The following is a 22,444-nucleotide window of genomic DNA, read 5'->3' as shown; positions in this document are numbered from 1 at the left end:
GCATCTGCTCTGCATATTCCTGGGTACATGTTGATAGTGCCTACATATTTGCATTGTTACTTACTGTTATTGTTACCCCTTCTTTGTTGTATAATGCACTACTTCCAGCCCTGTTTACTGTAGCTTTGTTTGCATGCATGTTCGCTTGGGGTTCCCTGGAACACTGCTTACACCTGCAATGCAGAGTTACAGTGCTTCTGTAGACTTCTAGTGACATCTGCATAGCGTCGATATTATGTCAACTTTACACATGACGGAACGTCACTGTCTGTCCTGTACGCATGTACGTTGCCTGTGACACATTGCACACATCTTACCTGGCATTTACCCACATGTGCAGTCATATATGTCAGTTCTATGAAACAGTAGCGGTACACCCACACATACACACCTTCAGTATGTTGTTCCCCATTGGCCCTATGTGTTGGTACTCACCATGGCAATCACACTACTAGGGTAGCATGTGCAAAGGTAACCTGTGAATCGCCTCTATGGTCCAGTTGTTGTTTATGTGAGTCATGTGTCAATGTCACAGCTGCCACATGTATGCAGTCAGCCATCACCCTTGGCCAGGAACATACAACACATGTGTGGGATGCCACCACACAGCCAATCTGGGGACTGGTCTCTCTGAACCCAGTAATGCCATACCCTTTCAGGTGGCATGTCATATATACTACATCCTGGACAAACGTCAACCCCAATCCCTGCTGCTACTATTGACAATACCCCTGAAGATGTTCCTGATAGTTTTGACCAGTTCTTTACTGAGACATTTCAGGCCCTAGCTAGCCATCTACCTCCTAGCTCCCCTGGTCCTGAAAGTAGCACCCCTAGAAAACTACTTGTGTTCAGCTGCCAACCAGTTGCCACTTCACTTCTCCGTACCTTAATTGAAACAGTGAAACCCACTACACTTTCTGCTGATCAACTCCCTGCCGAGAACCTATCAAAACCAGATGATGCTATTGCTTACCCCGTCTCAAAGGTAATCAAAGGAACCATGGTAGAATCTAACTTTCCCACCATCTGGAAAAGGTCATATGTAATCCCACTTCACAAAGGAGGCAGCTCTACTGAATTCTCCAATTATAGGCCAATAGCTATACTCTCTCCAATCGCAAAGATTATGGAAACTTTCATCATAGACAATTCATGCACCACCTAATCCAAAATCGCATTATGGCAGACACTCAGCATGGCTTACGTCCTCATCACAGCACTACTTCATGCCTCCTAGCCTTTAGTAACACCATAAACCATACTTGCAACACTAATTATATATCCTCATCCCTCTTTTTGGATCTTTCCAAGGCATACGATATGATTGATCACCAACTTGTACTCCACACCCTGCAAACACTGTCTAGATACTGGAGCCTTCCAATGGTTTCAATCCTACCTGCATGGTCGACAGCAGGCTGGCCTCTGGCAGAACAAACTCTCTAACCTTCTACCTAACACCCTCAGAGTACCACAAGGCTCTATACTAGGGCCCTTGCTGTTCTCCATCTTCATTAACAACCTTTATACTGTCATCCCAAAAGTCAGCTGTATCCAATATGCTGAAGACTTTACTCTGATCTGCTCAGCCACATCTCCAGTAGAGTTATGGTCAGCTACCCAGGCCACCTTTAATACAATAGAAAACTGGCTTTCTGAACATTGTCTGATCCTAAATCCCAAATAAACTAAACTGCTGTTATTTCACCAACACGTAGGTCTACCACTTTCACCGTTACCATAACATCAACTGATGGCACAATAATCTCCCCTGACCCATCTCCGAAACTATTAGGTGTCATCATAGACAATAATCACAAATGTGACCTACATGGTAACCAGATTATCAAAGCCATCAATAGAAAACTAGGGTCACTTTACAGAATTAAAGCCTTCCTAGCCCCTCCAGCTAAAGGTGCCATAGCTCGCTCACACCTTGTTTCAGCCCTTCTGTATGCATCCCCTCTACTCTCGAATATGAACAAGACTGTCCTTAACAAACACTCAATTTGCTACAACCACATTGCCAGGTTTGGCACTGGGGCTGCCTTTTAGGACACATCATTGCATCAATCTAAATCAGCTTGGTTGGCTTGCAATACCCAGCCTAATACAGTATAACCAACTGATTATGGCCTATAAAATCCTCTATAATCCAGACAATACTCCTGCACTTCAAATATTATCACCCCCTATAACAATCCTAGACCACTTCGATCCTTTAACAAATTACTACTTCAGACTAGCAAGTTTAATAACACAGCTGGTGATTCTCTCTTTGCAAACCCTGTAAGTAGATCCTGGAACTCACTTCCAGCTGATATTACCCTACTGTCCACCTTAGGTCAATCTAACAGTAGACTCAAACAACATTTGTCACTTAACTGGCTATGTCAATGTATCAAGCCTGGCTAACTCGAATGTGTAAAATCTGTGAACCACTTTACTGTGTAATTTTAATTTAATCCTGACTTGTGCTCAGGACTAACATTAACCTGTGGAACATGTTTGACTTGCTTACTTACGTAATGTCTGTAAATAATCTGTTTGTAATATGTAATGCTAGTATTACGTAATGCTGTATCTGCTACCCTTGTAGCTTGTCTCCACGGGCCTCCCCTGGAAATGGACATGTATCTAGTCGGACTATCCCAGTCAACAAATGTAGGATAAATAAATAAATAAATAAAATATATTACAGTGACTACAATACAAGTCAGACATTGACACTCACTGATAGCATACTGAACACACTGGGGCATATGTGGGGACTCAGAATAGCAGCCTGCCTGGGCATCACACACCTCCACAGCTGGCACACAGGCATATGTTCCGTCGGAACAGAGCACATGCCACACATGGCACGCACATCCCCTGTGCCACACACTCACAGCCTGTAGGGCTACACAACACACCTGCTACAGACGTGTCAGGTACCTGTCTTGTGTGCTGCACTGGGATCCCACTCAACAGGCTGTATCTGGTGAAGGTCACAGTGATATGTCTCAGGGGCACTATGGTCCACCACAGCACACATGCATACAGGTCAGCCAGAGGCATGGACAGATATGACTCACTCGTTGACCATGCCAGTATGGCTGCCTGAGACATACCTCCCTGGACTACATGATAGGGAACATAGAATGGATCTCTCAGCATGTGGCACAGGCCAGTATGAGCCTGATGTTGGTTGCCAACATAACCTCACCAGGTATTCTACCACTATATGTGGGAAGGGTGTTGTATGTCTACATTATGCTCAGTCTCCACTGTCATTCATAGGGTATCCACTGGCTGTCAACGTGTGCTTACATGTTAGGGAAGCCACAATGATGTGCAAGGGTCATCTTGCACGTGACACCCATGGCCTGATGTATAATGGCAAAGCTCCTTGGTACACACATACTGCCTTATGCTGCAAGACATGGTTTACATAGCGACCTCCGTGGGTATCACACAGGTTGGGACACTAACAGTGCTGCTACACAACAACAGCAGTGTACACCGGAAGATGCATGCACCAGACACTGCCCTCAGCACTGTGAACTGCAATGTCTGTGCAGTACCAGATTCATGATTCATGGCTCACAGGTGTCACCCATCACTGACAGGTTATGCCCCATACCATGTCTGTTGTCCCCTACACATGTAACACACATGGATAGGGGGGTGGTATCCCAAGGTAACACAGATACACACACCTCCAGGTTGTTGGCACAGCACAAACCATCAGGGCCTACTCATGTGCAGCTAACAGTGTGTTGGACTGCCATCTGGTTCATAGCCTGGCATACACAACCCTCCCATACACAGGAAGACCACCTATCCTCCATAACAACACTGGCAATATGGCAGTCTCAAGAACTGTGTTTATATGGCCGGACTGCATCCAGCCAAACATTGTGTGTGAGCATTACTGTAGCTACAACACACTAGTTGAAGGGTTCACAGCATGTGGTCACTGAATTGCAGTGGAATGACATGTTACCACTACCACAACAGGTGGGAACATGCAGCACCTGTACATCGACTACATGTACACTATATGGCCCAGACCAGATGTGTATCCCCTGCTGTAGGTTTTTCACCATAGACACCCACACTGTATAGAGACATACCACGTGCAGACCCTGCACAGTAAGACACAGTCATATTGGTATACATTGCAAATACCATTTATCCACTCGAGGCATGTGTCAGACATGGTAACTACTGCAGGTCACAGGTATTTATGTGTATGTGTCACACACATACATCATGTGCAATGCCATTGCTGGTTTAGGCAATGGCATGCATTGTTATGTACAAACACCAACACAAGGTCATACTGTGTGACACAACCACACGTGACAGTTGTGGGTTACCAAAACATACCTATCTGTACTCTGACAATGGTAATACACACAGTAGCAGAGCACACTATTGGCATTACTAGCCAACTAGCCCTGTTTGGCTGTGCTGATAGTGTGGTGACATCCCCTGTGTTTACTGGGGGAGTATGCAGCATCTGGTGTATTGTAGTATTTGCCAAAAGGATCTGTTCTCTCACACTTGCATTTACACACACCCTACTACCCCCACACACATGCACACTTGCCATTTGCAGGATTCATTCCCCTACCTAACTAAGTCTTGACATGTAAGAAAGACGCATTAGCGAAGCGCACTATTCGGTTTAATAGATAGTTTCTCTTCTCTGGCTATACTTATAGGGGGCTGACAACATCAGTATTTTGAAAGGGTAATGTGCATCAGGTAGTGTGATCTCCTGATTGCCAAAGCTAACATGTTTTTCGTACGGAAATGCACACACACAAACTCCCCACATCCAAACACACACACACATGCCATTTATAGGTTTCAAACTCCTACTTAACTACATTACGATACTTGGAAAAGACGCATTAGCAGAGTGCGCTATTCACATTACTAGGAAACGTCCTTCTCCTGCTGTACTTATAGGGTGCTGACATCATCTGTGTTTAGAAAGGGGAGTGTGCATCCTGTAGTGTGTTCTACCAGTCGCCAAAAGGGACACTTCCCTCACACAAATTTGCACACAAACATTAATTCCCCTCATAAAAACACACACACTTGCAGGATTCAAACCACTACCTAATTATGTTATAACAGTCAAGACAGACGCATTAGCAGAGCGTGCTATTTGCATTACTGGGTGGCTTCCCTTCTCCTGCTTTACTTATAGGGTGCTGACATCATCTGTGTTTAGAAAGGGGAGTGTGCATCCTGTAGTGTGTTCTCCCAGTTGCCAAAAGGGACATTTCTCTCACACAAATTTGCACACACACAGTAATCCCCCTCATCCAAACACACACACTTGCCATTTGCAGGATTCAAACCACTATCTAACTATGCTATGACACTTTAGACAGACGCATTAGCTGAGTGCGCTATTCGCATTACTGGGAGGCTTCTTTTTTCCTGCTGTACTTATAGGGTGCTGACATCATCTGTGTTTAGAAAGGGGAGTGTGCATCCTGTAGTGTGTTCTCCCAGTTGCCAAAAGGGACATTTTCCTCACACATATTTGCACACACACTAACCCCGCTCATCCAAATACACACACTTGCCATTTGCAGGATTCAAACCACTACCTAACTATGCTATGACACTCGAGATGGACACATTAGCAGAGCACGTTATTCATATTACTGGGAAGCTTTCCTTCTCCTGCTCTACTTATAGGGTGCTGACATCATCTGTGTTTAGAAAGGGGAGTGTGCATCCTGTAGTGTGTGTTCTCCCAGTTGCCAAAAGGGACATTTCTCTCACACATACACACTAACCCCCCCTCATCCAAACACACACACTTGCCATTTGCAGGATTCAAACCACTACCTAACTATGTTATGACACTTGAGATGGATGCATTAGCAGAACACGCTATTCGCATTACTGAGCGGCTTCCCTTCTCCTGCTGTACTTATAGGGTGCTGACATCATCTGTGTTTAGAAAGGGGAGTGTGCATCCTTTAGTGTGTTCTCCCAGTTGCCAAAACGGACATTGCCCTCACACATATTTGCACACACACACTAACCCCCCTCATCCAACCACATATACTTGCCGGATTCAAACCACTACCTAACTATGTTATGACACTCAAGATGGACGCATTAGCAGAGTGTGCAATTCGCATTACTGGGAGGCTTCCCTTCTCCTGCTGCACTTATAGGGTGCTGACATCATCTGTGTTTAGAAAGGGGAGTGTGCATCCTGTAGTGTGTTCTCCCAGTTGCCAAAAGGGACATTTCCCTCTCACAGCCTTTCACACACACAAACCCCACTCATCCACACACACACACACTGAGCATTTGCAGGATTCGAACCCCTACCTAACTATGTCATGATACTTGAGGGAGACGCATTAGCAGAGCGCACTATCTGAATTACTGGGCATCTACTCTGCACCTGTAGTATTTCTAGGGTGCTGACATCTTTATTTCTACAGGTATGTAGATGTAGTACTACCTGTCAGGTGGGGGATAGCATATATATATGCATTTGCAGCCACCTACGTCAGGGTCAGATATGCACATCGCACTGGCAGGTTATGTTCTATACCATGCTTTGGGAACACAGGACCTGTAACACAGAACACAACCAGTCCAGAACACCACACCCACATCCAGGACACAAACTTAGCTTCCCTGGGAACATTTCCAGGATATGCAGGTATTCACATACACCGTTCCAGTTGTTAACATCAGGTACAGACATATTGTGTGTGAGAACTACTCAGGCCTCTACCACTTTACCCTACAGCCACTACAATTTGTGGGTCCATGTGCTATGGCAGAACCACACACCACAGCCACATGGGTGAATACATATTGCACCTGTCCATCTGCAACGTGGGTACTCACTGTTCCACACCAGAGGTAGACCACCATTGTTGATATCTGACCATACCCACCTTTCCCTGGACATCCATATCTCATCTCCACCTGCAGGCAAGGTTATCACTGCACACAAACTGTGTTTAGCACAAGCAGACTCTACACTTGTGTAGACTGGGGTGGATGACTTCAGAGGACCCATGCTGGAGGACTATACTGGCCACTCAGCATAATCCTTGACAATTGCATCCTATGAGCATGTGTACAGTTTGCATTGGTCATGCTATCCCACATATACCCATGACTGCTCGACAACAAGACACCTGTCAGCTGTACACCAGCCATATATGCGCCGTTCAACAGACAGAGTGACCTAATACATTGCAGAGCTGTAGCCCACAGAGGGAGGACATCTGTGGACAGTTCCAGCATGGCACTTCATTCACACATACTCATTACAACACAGTATTGACAGTGGAATCGTCCAGAGAATGCAGATAGGGCTCCCCTCAGTCTGTTATTGACGGACACCTACTGTCAGAGATCCTCAGCAACCCTCTCACAGCACACACCGACAACATGGCTGTGGCTTAGCACATTCAATCCCTGAGACCTCCACTGTGCCCCTGCTTGACAGAGGCACAGCTCACTAGCCTCACATGTTGCCTTCTGTGACCTACTTTACAGTGGCACGGTAGCCTACTATCCTGGGGATGCAGATGCCAAGCACACTCTGGCTGAGCTGTCATTACCTGGGGCAAGAAGCCTAGTATTGACCTCTACACCCATATGTTCAATTGTCGGATGCACAATATTTGTTGTGCTGTTCTACTGTTTCCAGGTCTTTATTGCCATAGCATTCCCTGTTCCTATGACCAACTTGTGTATCTGTGGCAGATGTTTGCATATGATGGCGATCCACTATATCACTTATGTCTCTGTGGTCATTTACTGTGTGCACTGTGCTGATTGCTGTGTTGTGGTTGGTTCCTGGACTGACACGTACAAATACCAGATATGTGTGGCCAACTGCTACACGGAGATATGGCCTAAGTGTGTGAGCATGCCCAGTTCAGCCTTTCCATGGCATGTTGTCTGACATATGCCTCATTTATCAAAGTGTGCGAGCATGCCCAGTGTGAGCTTTCTGTATGTTGCACTCTGAAGTCCACCACATATTTGGGTGTGTGTGACCTTCGACAATATCGCACATTTATGATTGTGTGTTGAGTGTCATGTTGTGTACTAACTGGCCAACTGCTTCGTGTCTGCCACAACAGGGATTATACTGTGCCTGCAGGAATTGCATGGGATACTTTGCAGACAGTTCTCAACATACTTTCATAATGACCTAACACTGTAGTACCATATAGTGTACTGGTTCGGTACTTTCACTGTGGTGGACAGTATCCTGGGCTTTAGTCCTATGACTGCTTGACATCTTCATAGTGAGCACAACAGACTGTGTAGGGGCCAGTTGTGCACATATGACCATGTTGCAATATGTTCAGATATGGACTACCTACACCAGGCTCGTCCAACATTGCTAGTGTATTCCACAACATGGGTGGACATTGGCAAACACTAGCGATGTTCTGTAGGCCATTTCTGATGCTAGTCACAGGGTGTGTTTGTCCTTCGACACACATTGCAACTGGAGTTTGCCATTACATATGTCATGGTTGGTATACTGTGCCTCTGTCTACCTCTGACATAACAGTGATACCCAGGGTAGCCTACCATCTCCCATACACTCATCAGGATGCCTCTTGAGGGGTGTCATGGCTCTCTGGCTGACCTGTACCAGGAGTTTACTGAAGTGTGGGGGTGCTTTCTGTGTTATGGATCATTCTGTACAGCTTGTTCTATGTATGTCAGTGCTGGGGTTCAGGTCTCTCATGTGCATAGCTCACTGCCATTCAGATTGTACAAGGTGCAACATGTTCATTCATTCCAGGTTGGACATGGCTTCATACATCAGGCACAGCTTTCCTGTAGCTGGGAAGGATGGCGGTGTGTGGGGCTGCAGTTTGTTTACTCAGGCAACGCATGGCATCTGTTCATGCTCTTTCCTACCCCTGGTGGGGTACTGTTGTGGACTTTACAGTTGATGGAGGTGTCTGCTGCGGTATATCCCACAGGGGCTATTGTAGTCAGTTGTGATGCTGATGGAGGATGGCTGCAGAGCCACAGTGAGTTCCCCTTATCTACATCTGCCAGCCTTCATGTTTGGGTGGGTACATGGTACATGTTTCTGCGAACACTACAGCCACATGTTTGTCCAGTGCAGGATATTTATCACCTTTTGTACCCAGGTCTCACATTACATGTTAGGTACCTCATGGGTTAACACCTGTGTGGTAATTTGTGGGCACTTACTGTATATCCACGGTGGTTGTCTATACACAGTTCTGCAATCAGCTTGCTGACATGGCTATGGCTACAGTTGTCTGTTTGTAGGTGGCCTTTTTGTGGGTTGCTTGTGTCAGCTGGGGGTCAGATATGGTGGGCTGTTTGTACTCCTCTGCATACATGCTCTGTCACAGTCCTTCCATGTTGGCCTATACATATGGGACATGTATACAGAACGGGGGTGTGGGGGCCAAGACCAGGCCTTGTTGGATGCCACTCATATCCGCTTTGTAGTCTGACATGGATGCAGCATGTCTGACCATGCCAGTTCTGTCCTTGGTCTGCTTTGCAACCCCTCTACTGACATAGGGTTGTATATTTAAGCTGGTGAACTTATCCATACTGAACACGTACGGTATTGTCTAGAAGCATGTGCACGGTCCAGCTACGCTGTGTGGACCACATAGCCCTCATCAATGACCTTAATGACTGCTTCAAATGGGTCAGACATGTTTAGGGGCCGGTTCTTTAGTTACAACAGCCACAGTGTGTAGGGTCCAGTATCAGTAGGTCCACATTAGCCTTCTGTCTGTGGTACATACTGATCCTTCCCATAGTTGTGCAGAACAAGCTTGTCAGGATCCTGGGGTGGTAGTTTGGAGTATCCATTCAGGCAACACATTTGTTGTGATGGACCACTGTTGTTGTACACTGATCTTTGGGTACATATCCTGTGGTAAGGCTGACATTGGCCAGTAGTGTGATTTTGCATTCCATTATTCTTGGGGTCCATGTTGGCCTCAGCACAGGACACCATCACATACCTTTGCTGCTGTGTGTTCTGCTTTGCCGATGATGGCTGTTACCTCAGCATCTGCAATGTCAGGGGACCATCTGCTGGGATAGGTATTTTGCACTCGGGGGGGGTGTTTGCACTGCACCTGACAGGTTGTATGTTAGCAATATGTGTGTGTGTTTGGTATGTTGTTTGTAATATCTGTGTGATTCGGAGCATATCTGTGGATGCCCAACATGGTTCCTACCATCAGTTGGGTAAGCCTTGTGATTATCCTTAGTGTCCTGTACATTTTGTATCTTCATAGGTTCATGGGTTCATAGTAGGCTAGACACCCTAGGCCATTAGTAAGCCTAGCTAGAGTGTGTGTGTCTTTCGCCACCCCTTGCTATGTTCAATTATGGCCATTTATGAGGTTCTTCACTGTGCCTCTGTCTGGTCGTGACACAGTGGGGACCCCAGTATACATGTACGGTCATCCATCCACTTGGCAATATTCCTGTTGAGGGGTGTCAGTGAGGGGCTCTGCCTACCATGGATTGGGATCCTGTTTCTGGGTGTGGGAGCCTATGGGTTATGTATCTGTCCCTCCAGCACATCTTATTTCATTATGTGTTGAGGTTGACATCTGTGACTCTCACAGCTCCAATAGCTTTGATTTCCTGTGGTGTAGCATGTCCATTACTCCTGTGTTGGACATGGCCTTGTACAACAGACATACAATGCCTCTGTGTAGGCAGTGTGTGACTGCAGTCAGCTGGGGTGTCTACAGCCAGGCAGCATATGACATATATTTCACACCCTTTATCCTGTTGGTGGGGTAACTATGAGATCTTCCGAACCGCTGCAGGTGTCACGTATGGTATATCCCATATGAGTCATTGTACTAGATTATGGGTCTGATAAGGGAACAGTACAGAAGTACAGTGACCTCTGTTGATGTTGATGTGAATCCTTTCATGATACGGTGTCCTGTATCAACAGTCTTCATAGCCACATTGGCATTGTGGCTGTCACATGACAGATTAATGTCGACCTGTGTCCCTAGGTCCCTGATTACTCCTTGCATACATAATGGTTTGACACCTATGTGGTACTTTGTGTGTACCTTGTCTGGTATTTGGTGGGACATTCATACTGTCCAGTGTCTTCGGATGTCTGGGTGGAGTTCTTGTGTGTGAGAGTGTGGTCTGTCACATGCTACAGACTGTACAGCAGTTTTGACTACAGTTATGTGCACATGGGTGATGACCGCTGCTTTGTGCATTGTCATTTACCTGGCTATATGGGTGTCTGTGCTGCATATGGATACTCCCCCTTCTTTGATGTCTTGGTGCAGGTGTTGGGGCCATAACGCATGATATGTGGTATAACCTAGTAGTGCTGGTGTGCTATCACTAGGCTTGCAGCAGGCTTCTGTCACTGGACAGACATCAATGTTCTCCATAATGGGAAGTGCCTCAGGGGCATGCATATTGCAGTTTACACATCTGGCATTGGTCAGCATTACCCTTATGTTTCCTACCACTTATGTTTTCTAGGGTGGTGGGTAGTCTTTTTGGCCTTGCCTACATATGGCTCTATGGAGGCGGCAAAGGCCTTATCCAGTATCCAGATGCACACGGGTAACAGCTGACAGCCATCCCTGTAACAGCAGCATGGCTTGTCATGCTTGACATCTCAAGCAGACACACATTAGACCCTCTTGGACTGACAGCTGTAACTGTGCCAGCTGTTAAACATGAGCATTCTGTGTTTGTACTGTGGCATCATTCTTTGTGAGGGTTGGATGCTGCACACAGCCAGTGTCATCCCGCCCTGGGGTACATACTCGGAAGGATCATCCATGTCTCATTTGATGATGACCAGGGAGGTACATCTCAGGTAATTCACACCAGCATGGCCACTGAGTGCATCATATTTCTGCTTGCTTTGGGGTGACCTGCGTACTTGTCTTAAGTGGCATTTTGTGGCAGCCTACAAACAGCTTACTCTACCCTTTCCCTTTTTCAGTCTGGTGAGTGGGACAGCTGTGTGTCTGCCTATACAGACACCTATTACGACTGTATCAGGCATGTTGTTTCTCCTTCGGGCCTGTGACTGTTTGGCACAACAGCTTTGCGTACTATTCATTGCATGTGCTATGTTTGAAGGTTGTGGTTGCTTGTGATCTACTTTGGAGGCTTCTGTTGGTGTGGTGTGTTTGTAATTAAGGCCTCCGGGAATATTTGTCTGTATTTATGTGTTTGGTTTACAGTTGTGGTAGGTCTATGTGGGACTGGGTTTGTGGTGTATGTGTTTACCTTCCCCTCCTGACTAGTGTTGACAGTACTGAGTTGTTGGAGCTCAACCTCTGGTTTGGATACATGGATGCATCTATCACAGATGTTTTTATTTATTGGGGGTGTTGTGGTTGCCTGTGTACTTGGTACTGGTGTCACATTGCCTCTGGAGTCACAGATTATACTTGTTGTGGCTGGACTTAGTGGATTGTATGTGTGGACATATGTTGTTGCCATACTACTGGTCAGTAATTACTTCCCTTTTTATGTTTGCTCTATCATGTGGTAACTTCCTCATTCTCTTGCATGGTTTGGTAATGGCTGGAGGCCAGCATGCCAGATGCCTGCATGTATGGCATTGTGTGTTATTGTTAGTTGTGATTGCATACTCCAAGCATTCCTGGCTGTGTTCATGGAATGCCTGTATAACATGTTCTGTGGTGTGTCCCATATTCTGCACTTGCACACGGCCTTTTGTGGATTCAACATCGGTTTTGAGGGTTGCAACCTATACTTTACACATGTTTTTCACTGTGGTATTCTGGCCAGGAACTGGGGTCAGGGTGTGTATATCCAGTGTGATTACTCTATGGTCTGGTCTTACCAGTGAGGGGTACACTTCTCATCTTGCCATCCAGTACACATGTTGCTGATTATCACATCCAGTATGCTTACCCCTCTTGTGGGAGTAGCACATTGTTCCTGGGCATTTTGGTTTATGGAATCTGGGTAATTTTCTCCTACTGTGTTGGTGCCAGTACAATGCTACTGGTGTATGTCTGGGTATTTTCAGTCAAGCAATATAATGTGGTTTGGGGGGCTTGATATATTCATGTATTCCGACATAGGCCAGGTGCTGTTCCTGGTATTAGACAGTAGTCTGCAGCAGGCTGTATACTGCGAGGCAGTTTTAGCCATTGGTATTTGACCATGGCTATTCCATGCTGCTTCTTGTTGTGGTACCAACATGGGGGTGTGGTTATCCTTGCCATTTCTTGATAGTCACCCTCCTTTTGTAGCTTGTTCCATGTTTTGCGGCTGTACAGCACAGTATGAGGTGTGACCTGGTAGTGTTAGGGTGCTGATGTGAGCCTTGCCCAGTTCTCTATTACAGGACTGGTATCTACATTCTCTTTACTGTGTGCGTTTACACTGCACACATCTTGCTGTTTATACATCTGTCATGGGGTAGTATTACATCTAGGTTCCTATCCCTTGTAGAACCTATGAAGGTGGGTTTGTGTTTTGAGACTTACCTATTCAGGGCATGCTGTGGGTACTGACAGCCTTTGCCGGTATCCATGGGGCATGGCATGATAGGTGCATGCCACCCCAGGTGGTGCATCATGTCAAGCTCCTCATATCTTCCCAGCCTGTAACACATTGGCTCCCTTTTGACTGACTGCATTACTTCAGCCAATTATTGTACTTGATCTTCTTGTCTTCATAGTGTGGCATCATGCTTGGTGAGGGTGAGATGTTAGGCAGGGTCTTCATGTTTGCATATACTAGATGGTGTTACATTGCTTAACACATGGCAATCATGCCTCAGGTGGTGCTGCAGGGCTGCCTCTGTCAGATGCACATACTACACTCCCTGTACATGTTTGAGAGCAGGTTGTGTCATGTTAGGCATCCCTGTTACTATATGAGTGAGTCAGAGAGGGGTATCATTCCCAGGGTTTCTACTGAGCCAGTGTATGTGCTATGCTTTGCCTCTTTGCCAAGGCCAGGGCATACTGGGCACACCTCCTTCTGCCTACTAGGGCAGGCTCAGGTTGTTCCTCCTCTGAGTCACGCTTTGCCTGTGATGGCCTTGGCAATGGTGGGGGGCTGTTTGGCCCGGCCCTATGCTGGTCCTGCTGCAGCTGTTTTCGCAAGATCATATTATGTAGCATAGCACATACCATGACAATTTGGGTACATGTAGTTGATGTGTACTGCAAGGCTCCACCAGATGTGTCCAGACACCGGAGCCGTGACTTGAGCAGCCCAAACACACGGTCTATTACATTACGTGTTTGTGCGTGTGCCCCATTATGGCATTCCTGTTCAGGTGTGTGTGCGTTTCTGATGGGTGTCATCAGCCATGGCTCCAGTGCATAACCTGCATCCCCCACTAGGTGTCCGTGTGGGATGTCCCCATTGGCAAATGTCTGGTACAGCTGTGTCAAATGCCAGATGTGGGAATCGTGATAACTCCCAGGGCAGCCAGCACACACATTCATTATTATGCCCTGGGAATCACACACGACCTGGCGGTTGATGGAGGGGAAGCCCTTGCGGTTAATGTAGGCCCTACCCCACTCACTGGCTGGTGCTTTGATGCGTATGTGCGTGCAGTCTATTGCACCCAGTACCTCAGGGTATTCCGCTATTTGCTGGAAGAGACGCATATTGCTGGCCAATACCTCACTGGCATTGGAGAAATATACATGATCACCGACATGTGCTGACATGGCATCCAGGAACTGGTGTAGTACCCTGGAGGCTGATGCCTGTGATATCCCCATCATATCGCCAGTTGGTCTCTGGAAGGTACCTGTTGCTAGTATTCTTAGGCCAACACATACCTTGGTTTCCACTGGGATGGGTTCCCCTCTGCTGGTTCTGTGTGTGAGGTGTGGCCTGCACAGCTCAACAATTTGCTGCAGGAGCTCTCTGTCCACTCTATAGCGCTCTACTATCTCCAGCTCATGTAACCCGTGGTAGGTGACCCTGGGCTTGTACACTCTTCTCCGTCTCCTCACTGTGGGTTGTCTGGCACCATCTGCATTGTCACCACCCTCAGCAAGTCGCCTATGTCTCATTATGACAGCTATGGCAGCCCCTAACATTTCTGCTCAGAGTGAAGCTTTTTCAGTTTTCACTTCTATTAGCTTACTCCTGTCATGCAGTGTCTCTTAATGGAAACATCCTGCACTACTGTTTGCAGAGCTTTAAGTGCTGGGCTGGGCTACTATTCTGCCTGTGTAATTGCCTGCTTCTAATTGTTTTCACCTGCTAGCTTCAGCAGTTATCCCTGCTAGCTTCCTATTAATTCTGTTGCTTCCTTTTTCCTCTCTGTTTCCTCAGGGGGGAGCAACGTGCATACTATCTGAAACACGCTCACAGTGGCTTACACACGCGCACATGTGCTTACATGGTTCAGAATCTACTTATTTGGGTTAAAACGTGCGTACACCCATGCAAACACTGTTACATGTCTGCCAACAGCCTCTAACATACTCAGCCTGCCCTACACGTGTGCACACCCGCGCAGTGTTAAACATCTCCCAACACGCTCCCACATGCTCAAAATGCCTTACATGCGCACACACTGTCCTACTCGCGCTTCATGGTGTGCACACGTGCGCATGCACGCCCAGCAAGAAACTTTGGTGTAAGTAACAGTGTACACCTTCCATTTCTTGACTTTCCATGACTTATCTAGTGGCACACCTCTTTCCATGATCTGTGCCTGTCATCTGTCATGTTACACTGGCCTCCAATGAACTGCATTTCTTTCTACCATTCCCCCCTGCGATGTCACCTATCTCCTACTCTATTCCTCCCCCTTATGTACCTCTTACACTACTTAGACTGTGCTCATTTGCTATGTGACTGTGAGATTCAGTATCCGAACCCTCATTTACATGAGATTACCTACTAATGCTTAGTTACATGTCTTAGACTCAGCTTCCCCCCTTAGCAACCACTACAAAGTGGCCATGTTGGTTTTGGTCTGCTGGTCCCTGCATTGTCATTCCATGTATTGCATGAAACCCACATTTGTGGGTTTATAACCTTCTTTTTTATGGTTTTATACAGCGCAGCCCGTTTGCGCGGGGCTGCGATGGGTTTAAACAAAAATAATATAATTTTATCATTTTGCCATCTGGTTGTATTGCCAATGGCCACATATTTGGCCATTGGCATGGTGCCTGAGTCATATGCAACCTTTTTTTGGAGCTGACATTGCTCCGTTGTGGAATTTTCAGAAATGTACTCAGTTGTCAACTGAGTACATTTCTGCAGCTAAAACGTCTCCTACACGGACTGGTTTCTGCTTTGTGGATCACTAATATAAGTCATTTGCATACCTTTCAGATGCAAGTGAGGTATTTAGCATGTCCACACCCAGTCCGTGTAAGAGACGTTTTAGCTGGTCTCTTACACAGAGCTTAGGGCTGTTCCTGGATCGCGAGGCTTGCATGGAGTGTTGCACGTCTCTTACACTCCGTGCAAGAGCTTACTCACTAAAAGCTTTCAATGGCTAGTATATATATATATATATATATATATATATATATATATATATATATATATATATATGGGTCTATATTATGTAATCGAAGAGACACTTCTTCGAATACATAATAATCGAAACCAAAAACCGAAATCCCAAAACCGCGAATGGCCATGTCTACAAATTGTTTCCTAGGGAAATAATTCAGTTGGCCATTCCCGGGGTTAACCCTTTCCCCAGCAAAGAGAGATCTCGGAGTTGGTATACTTAGTTAAATTAGATTTGAAATGTGTGTGTTTTGTGTATGGCCCCACAAACTTTTTTTCTAGGAAAAAATTTGCGGACTTGGCCGTTTGCGTTTTTGGGATTTTGGTCTTTTGGTGTTGATTATTATTTATTCGATGAAGTGTCTCTTCGATTACGTAATATAGACCCTATATATATATATATATATATATATATATATATATATATACAGATATACATATATATATATATATATATCTATCTATATATATATATTTATATGGAATAGCATCATTCTGAGTAAGGACAGTGATTTATGCAGAATGTTTTAAACCCTAATAACTTTGGTTAAAAGTCAGTCCCAGGTTGAAAGGAGAAGCTTTTTTGCTTTACATAATTTTACGCAAATGTGGTTTCTGGTGGAAGATGGGGATAATGAAACAGCAAACCCTGTTGATAGCAAGTGTGTGTGTGTGTGTGTGTGTGTGTGTGTGTGTGTGTGTGTGTGTGTGTGTGTGTGTGTGTGTGTGTGTGTGTGTGTGTGTGTGTGTGTGTGTGTGTGTGTGTGTGTGTGTGTGTGTGTGTGTGTGTGCGGGCGCGCGTACGCGTGTGTGTGTGTGTGTGTGTGTGTGTGTGTGTGTGTTTGTGTAAAATGCCCCAGTTACATCTATCTGGTGGCTACACACAGGCTCAAAAAGGTAGCAAGAGCCTTAATTCCCTACCCACCACCACTTGTTAAAATGTTTCAGATTTTTGCCTCATATTTTTGTTCTGTTCCTCATAGAATCTATGGTTTTATGGACTTTGAATTCAGTAAGTAGTGATAGACATTTGAATTTCAAACTTCATGTTCTTCAGAAAGTACATGGTAACACAAAACCTTTTATTCTAGCAAATTTCTAAGTTTATAAGATCAATATTTGAAATTTGTTTCTATTTTTGGGCTGTATTGCCCCATTACTAGGTATTGTCCATTTTTTTTTGTACTCAAAAGTTAAGAGCTATGGTGAGAACTGAATTCACTGAATATGTTTGGGGGCTGTATTCGCACATTATTCACTTTGTCCAGGTGTTTTGTGCTAAGAGGTTGAGAGCTATGGTGAGAACAGCATTCACAGAATTAATAGATTTTTGCTTGTTTTTGGTTTATTTCCCATAAAATTTGTGCATTTCTGGAAAATCATTTAGGAATGAAGTCACTGAATAATGACAGACATTGAGTTTCAGACTTCATACCCTTCAGATAAATGCATGCTAAAGCAAGACCTGTTATTCTATCAACTAAGTTTATCCAGGAGCAATTTTTAGTACTGCTTGTATGTTTCCCCCACTATATTTGTCCTTGTCCAATTTCCTGCATTAACAGGTTGAGAGATAAATGCAAATAAATTGCTTTATAGAATTAGGTATATCCAAACCTCTTAGCTGTCCCGATTTTGGCTCAAAATGTTGCTATTCCTCTAATAATCCCTCCGAAAAATGGTCATTTTGGAAGAAAATGTGGCGGGTTTACAATTAATAAATAATTGTAATGCTCAGAGTTATAGATTACTTTTATTTCCGAAATGTATGTAGATTCTTATTTTGTCAGCTGCTCAACTTAACAGTACTAATATTTAAAAAGTGTTCCTTCTTTGACAGGTTCCCAGCTGTATTGTGGGGTTATTTTATATTTTTGCCTCACATTTTTGGTCTGTTTTTCATAAAATTGTGTTTTTCTGGCAAATTAGTGCCAAATCATTAAAGATTGAAGTTAGAAAATAATGACAGACATTTGAGCTTCAGATTTCATACTCTTCAGAAAATTCATACTAATGCAAGATCTACTATTCCATCTTTCTAAGTTTATAAGAGCAATATTTAAAAATTGTCCTTTGTTTGGGCTGTTGTCCCACTTCTATTTATGGCTTTGTCCAGATTTCTTGCTCTGAGGCTGAGAGGTATGACAAATGTTTCAGGGCCATCACAGTCAGTCCTCTGTCCTTGATTTTGCAGAATGTTCTGGTTTTCTATCATATTTTTCTACTGTTGATTTTTGCTTCATATTATTCAAAAAATGCATGTTGTTGCAGTGCCTGTTGCTCTGTATTTAAGTACCAATGCTTTAATGACCATCAGGTAAGCTTGTCTGAGATTGTAAGATGTAAGTAAGCTTTAATAAGCATACTGTTAAATAATTACCAACATTGAAAGCTTTCTTGTTGTTGCCATGCAGAGAATATTTACATAACTAGATAACAAGTCTTAGGTATTGAAATACATACGACAGAATTTGTAATAAAGTGCAGGATTACAGTATTTTCAGAAGCTCATTACATTTGATGGAGATTTGCAGTCATCTTTGCAAGCTTTACCTGTAAAATAAACAGAATGACAATCTATTATTTGTGGTCCATAACCTGTGCAATAATCCTTTAAGCAATTTATCTTGAGCTTGTTTTGTGTTTGCTATTCATTTTTTACTTTGATCATGTTTTCCCCATGCAACAAGTAGATAGTGTTGTCAGGCAGCAGGTCTGTTTTGGATAAGAAACATTTTTTACAAGTGGGGATATCAGAGATTGCTACTTTCAGCATGTTACTTGGTACTTTTATGAAGCTGAATATAAATTATAATTAGAACTGCAGTGCAAGGAAATGTGATTTGAGTTGAGTACTGCTTGTTTTTCTACACTTGATTTTGACTGGCATTCCAGTAATGCATTTAAAAATGTATTTATTTTTTCATGCCTCACAACCTTTTTGTTTCCATCTAGATATTAAATAAGCTGTCATGTAGCCAATGCATTGAAATATTTTTTTCTTCTAAACTTCATTTTGTCTTGATTGGACTCTCATAATCATGGTTTGGCACCCAAGGCAGCATATTTAATTAAAGTCCCAGTTTTTGTAGTTTTGAGCATAGCCACACCCCTTTCTGGTTAATCACACCGCTTCCCCTTGGCCCCACCCATTCAGCTGTCTCCAGCAGCCCCCCTGTGATTTGAAGTCACCAGTCACCACTGCTCTCAATCCCATTAATGGTGCATGTGGACATATATGTTTTTTTGTTATGTTCCCATTGTTATCTACAGATGTATGTCTGTTTATACCTATATATATATATATATATATATATATATATATATATATATATATATATATATATATATATATATACCTACATATATATCACTTGCTGTATATAGAGACATATAGATGTAGACATATGTATCTATAGATGTATGGATTTGTATGTATATATGTTTATATTTTCATATATACACATGTATATATATATATATATATATATATATATATATATATATATATATATATATATATATATATATATATATATATATATATATATATATATATATAAACATATATAGATATGTTTTATCTGTTTAGATATTAATATATATACACACACACATACATCTACATGTTGGAATACATTTCCTGTACTGTTGAATGACTAGAATGGATGATATGTTTGTATAAACATCAAGTTTATACATGTTTGACATGGCTTAGTGGTAAATCACTCTGGCTGTGGTGTGTGGAGTCCTGGGTTTGAGCCTTGCAGAGGCTGTTTGTTTTGTTGCTGGGTAGAACAAGGGCACTTGGATACAGAGTGATTAAGGCACATTTGAGCAATTGTTCATAGGTTCATAGGTTCATAGGTAGGTACTAGGCTATAGGCCCAAGGGCCTAAGTAAGCCTAGCCAAGAAAGTTCCCTGGCTTATGCCAACCCAAGAAAGTTAATTTCCTGTATCTCTGTCGAGCAGAGCCACAGAAGTGATTCCCAGGGTGTATTTCTTATTTCCCATCCACTCATCAAGATTTTTCTTGAAGAGTGTTAATGAGGAACTTTGCTTGACATAGATGGGTAGCTTGTTCCAAAGTAGGGGAAGGCTCTGGGAAGGAATCTATCCTTCCAGCATGTCCTGTTTATTGTGGTGACAAGGTTTAGGTCCTTAGAGCATGTAGCTTGGAGGGATTGGGATTTCTTTAGGTGTAGCATGCTAACAGCTCTGGGTTTGACATAGCTTTATATGTTAGGCAGAGATCACCTCGGAGTAGGTGATATGCTACAGAGTAAAGCTATAGTTTTTTGAGAAGGTCAGTGTAGGGCATCTGTTTGATTCATAGGTTCATAGTTTCATAGGTTGGTACTAGGCTATCAGCCCTAGGGCCTATACAAGCCTAGAGATAACAATTCCCTGCCTATTTCTTCCCACACTATTTACTTCCCTGGACCCCTGTCTAGCAGGGTGACTGACGTGATCCCCGGGGTGAATTTCCTTTCACCCATCCAATCATCAAGGTTCTTTCTGAAGAGGGCTAAAGAAGCACTCTGCTTGACATGTATGGGCAGTCTATTCCAGAGTCTGGGGAGTCTCTGGGTCAGGAACCTATCCCTCCAGCATGTTTTGTTTATTGTGATGACAAGGTTTAGATCCCTGGAGTGTGTGGCTCTGTGGGACTGGGATTTCTTTAAGTGTAGCATGTCCAACAGCTCTGGGTTTGACATGGCCTTGTATGTTAAGCAGAGATCGCCTCAGAGTAGATGATATGTGACAGAATATAGCTGGAGTTTTTTAAGGCGGCCAGCGTAGGGCATCTACTTTAAGCCTGTGATTCATTTAGTGAGGTATTTCTGTGGCCTTTCAAGTTGTTGCAGATGTCTTGAGAGGAACATACCAAATGGGGCGTTGTATTCTATAATAGGTCTAATGAGGGATGAGTACAGTGGGACAATGACCTCCTTTTTTTCTGGATGAAAATCCCTTAGTGATGAGGTGTGCCACATAGAAGGATTTCCTGACTGTTGTGGCAATATGGTTATCGAAGGTGAGACCACTGTCCACCTGTGTCCCTAAGTCTCTTATCACGCTTTCAGTGTTTAGTGTACTGCCATCTATGTGGTAATTCATGGGTACATGTTTTTTCCCAAAGGGGATAACTATACATTTCTTGGCATTGAGCTTCAGCCCATGGCTCTAGCACCAAGCATCTGTTTCTGTAAGGCCCTTTTGTAGAGTATCCACATCATTTGGGGATTCAATAATGGCTCCCAGTTTGCAGTCATCTGAGAACTTTGTTAGCCAGAGTTCCTTAGTTTTGGCCTGTACTTCAGAGAAGTAGATGCCAAACAAGAGTGGTCCCAGGACTGAACCCTGAGGTACTCCACTTGTCACTTGTCTAGAGCTGGATTTGGAGTCAGCTACTTTTACAGTGTGGGTTCTGTCAGTAAGCCAGTTGGCAGCCCATTGGGTGATGTAGGGATTAATGCCCAGCTTAGTAAGTTTATCTATGATTCCAGAGTGGGGGATGGTGTCAAAGCCTTGGCGAGGTCTAGATAGGCTGTGTAGACCACCTTACCCTTGCCATGGTTCTGGAGACTGATTCAAAGAAGTCAATCAGGTTCAGGAGACAAGATCGGCCCTTCATGAACCCAAACTGGGTGGTGTCCAGTGTTTGAAGGTCGCCAATGTCTTTGTTTATAAGTTCCATGATAATACACTCCATGGCCTTGCAGATAAGGCTCGTCAGACTGATGGGACAGTAGTTTCCACGATCCAAGGTGGATTCCCCCCCTTGTGGAGTAGGATAACTGTAGCTCTGCACCACTCAGTGGGCACAAAACCTGAGGTGAGGCTATGATTAAACATGACAATTAGGTGAGGTCC

The sequence above is a fragment of the Protopterus annectens genome, chromosome 4.part0 (assembly GCF_019279795.1).
Source record: "Protopterus annectens isolate FY-2018-M chromosome 4.part0, PAN1.0, whole genome shotgun sequence".
Taxonomy (NCBI): Eukaryota; Metazoa; Chordata; order Ceratodontiformes; family Protopteridae; genus Protopterus; species Protopterus annectens.
Note: the sequence above shows the minus strand (reverse complement) of the source record.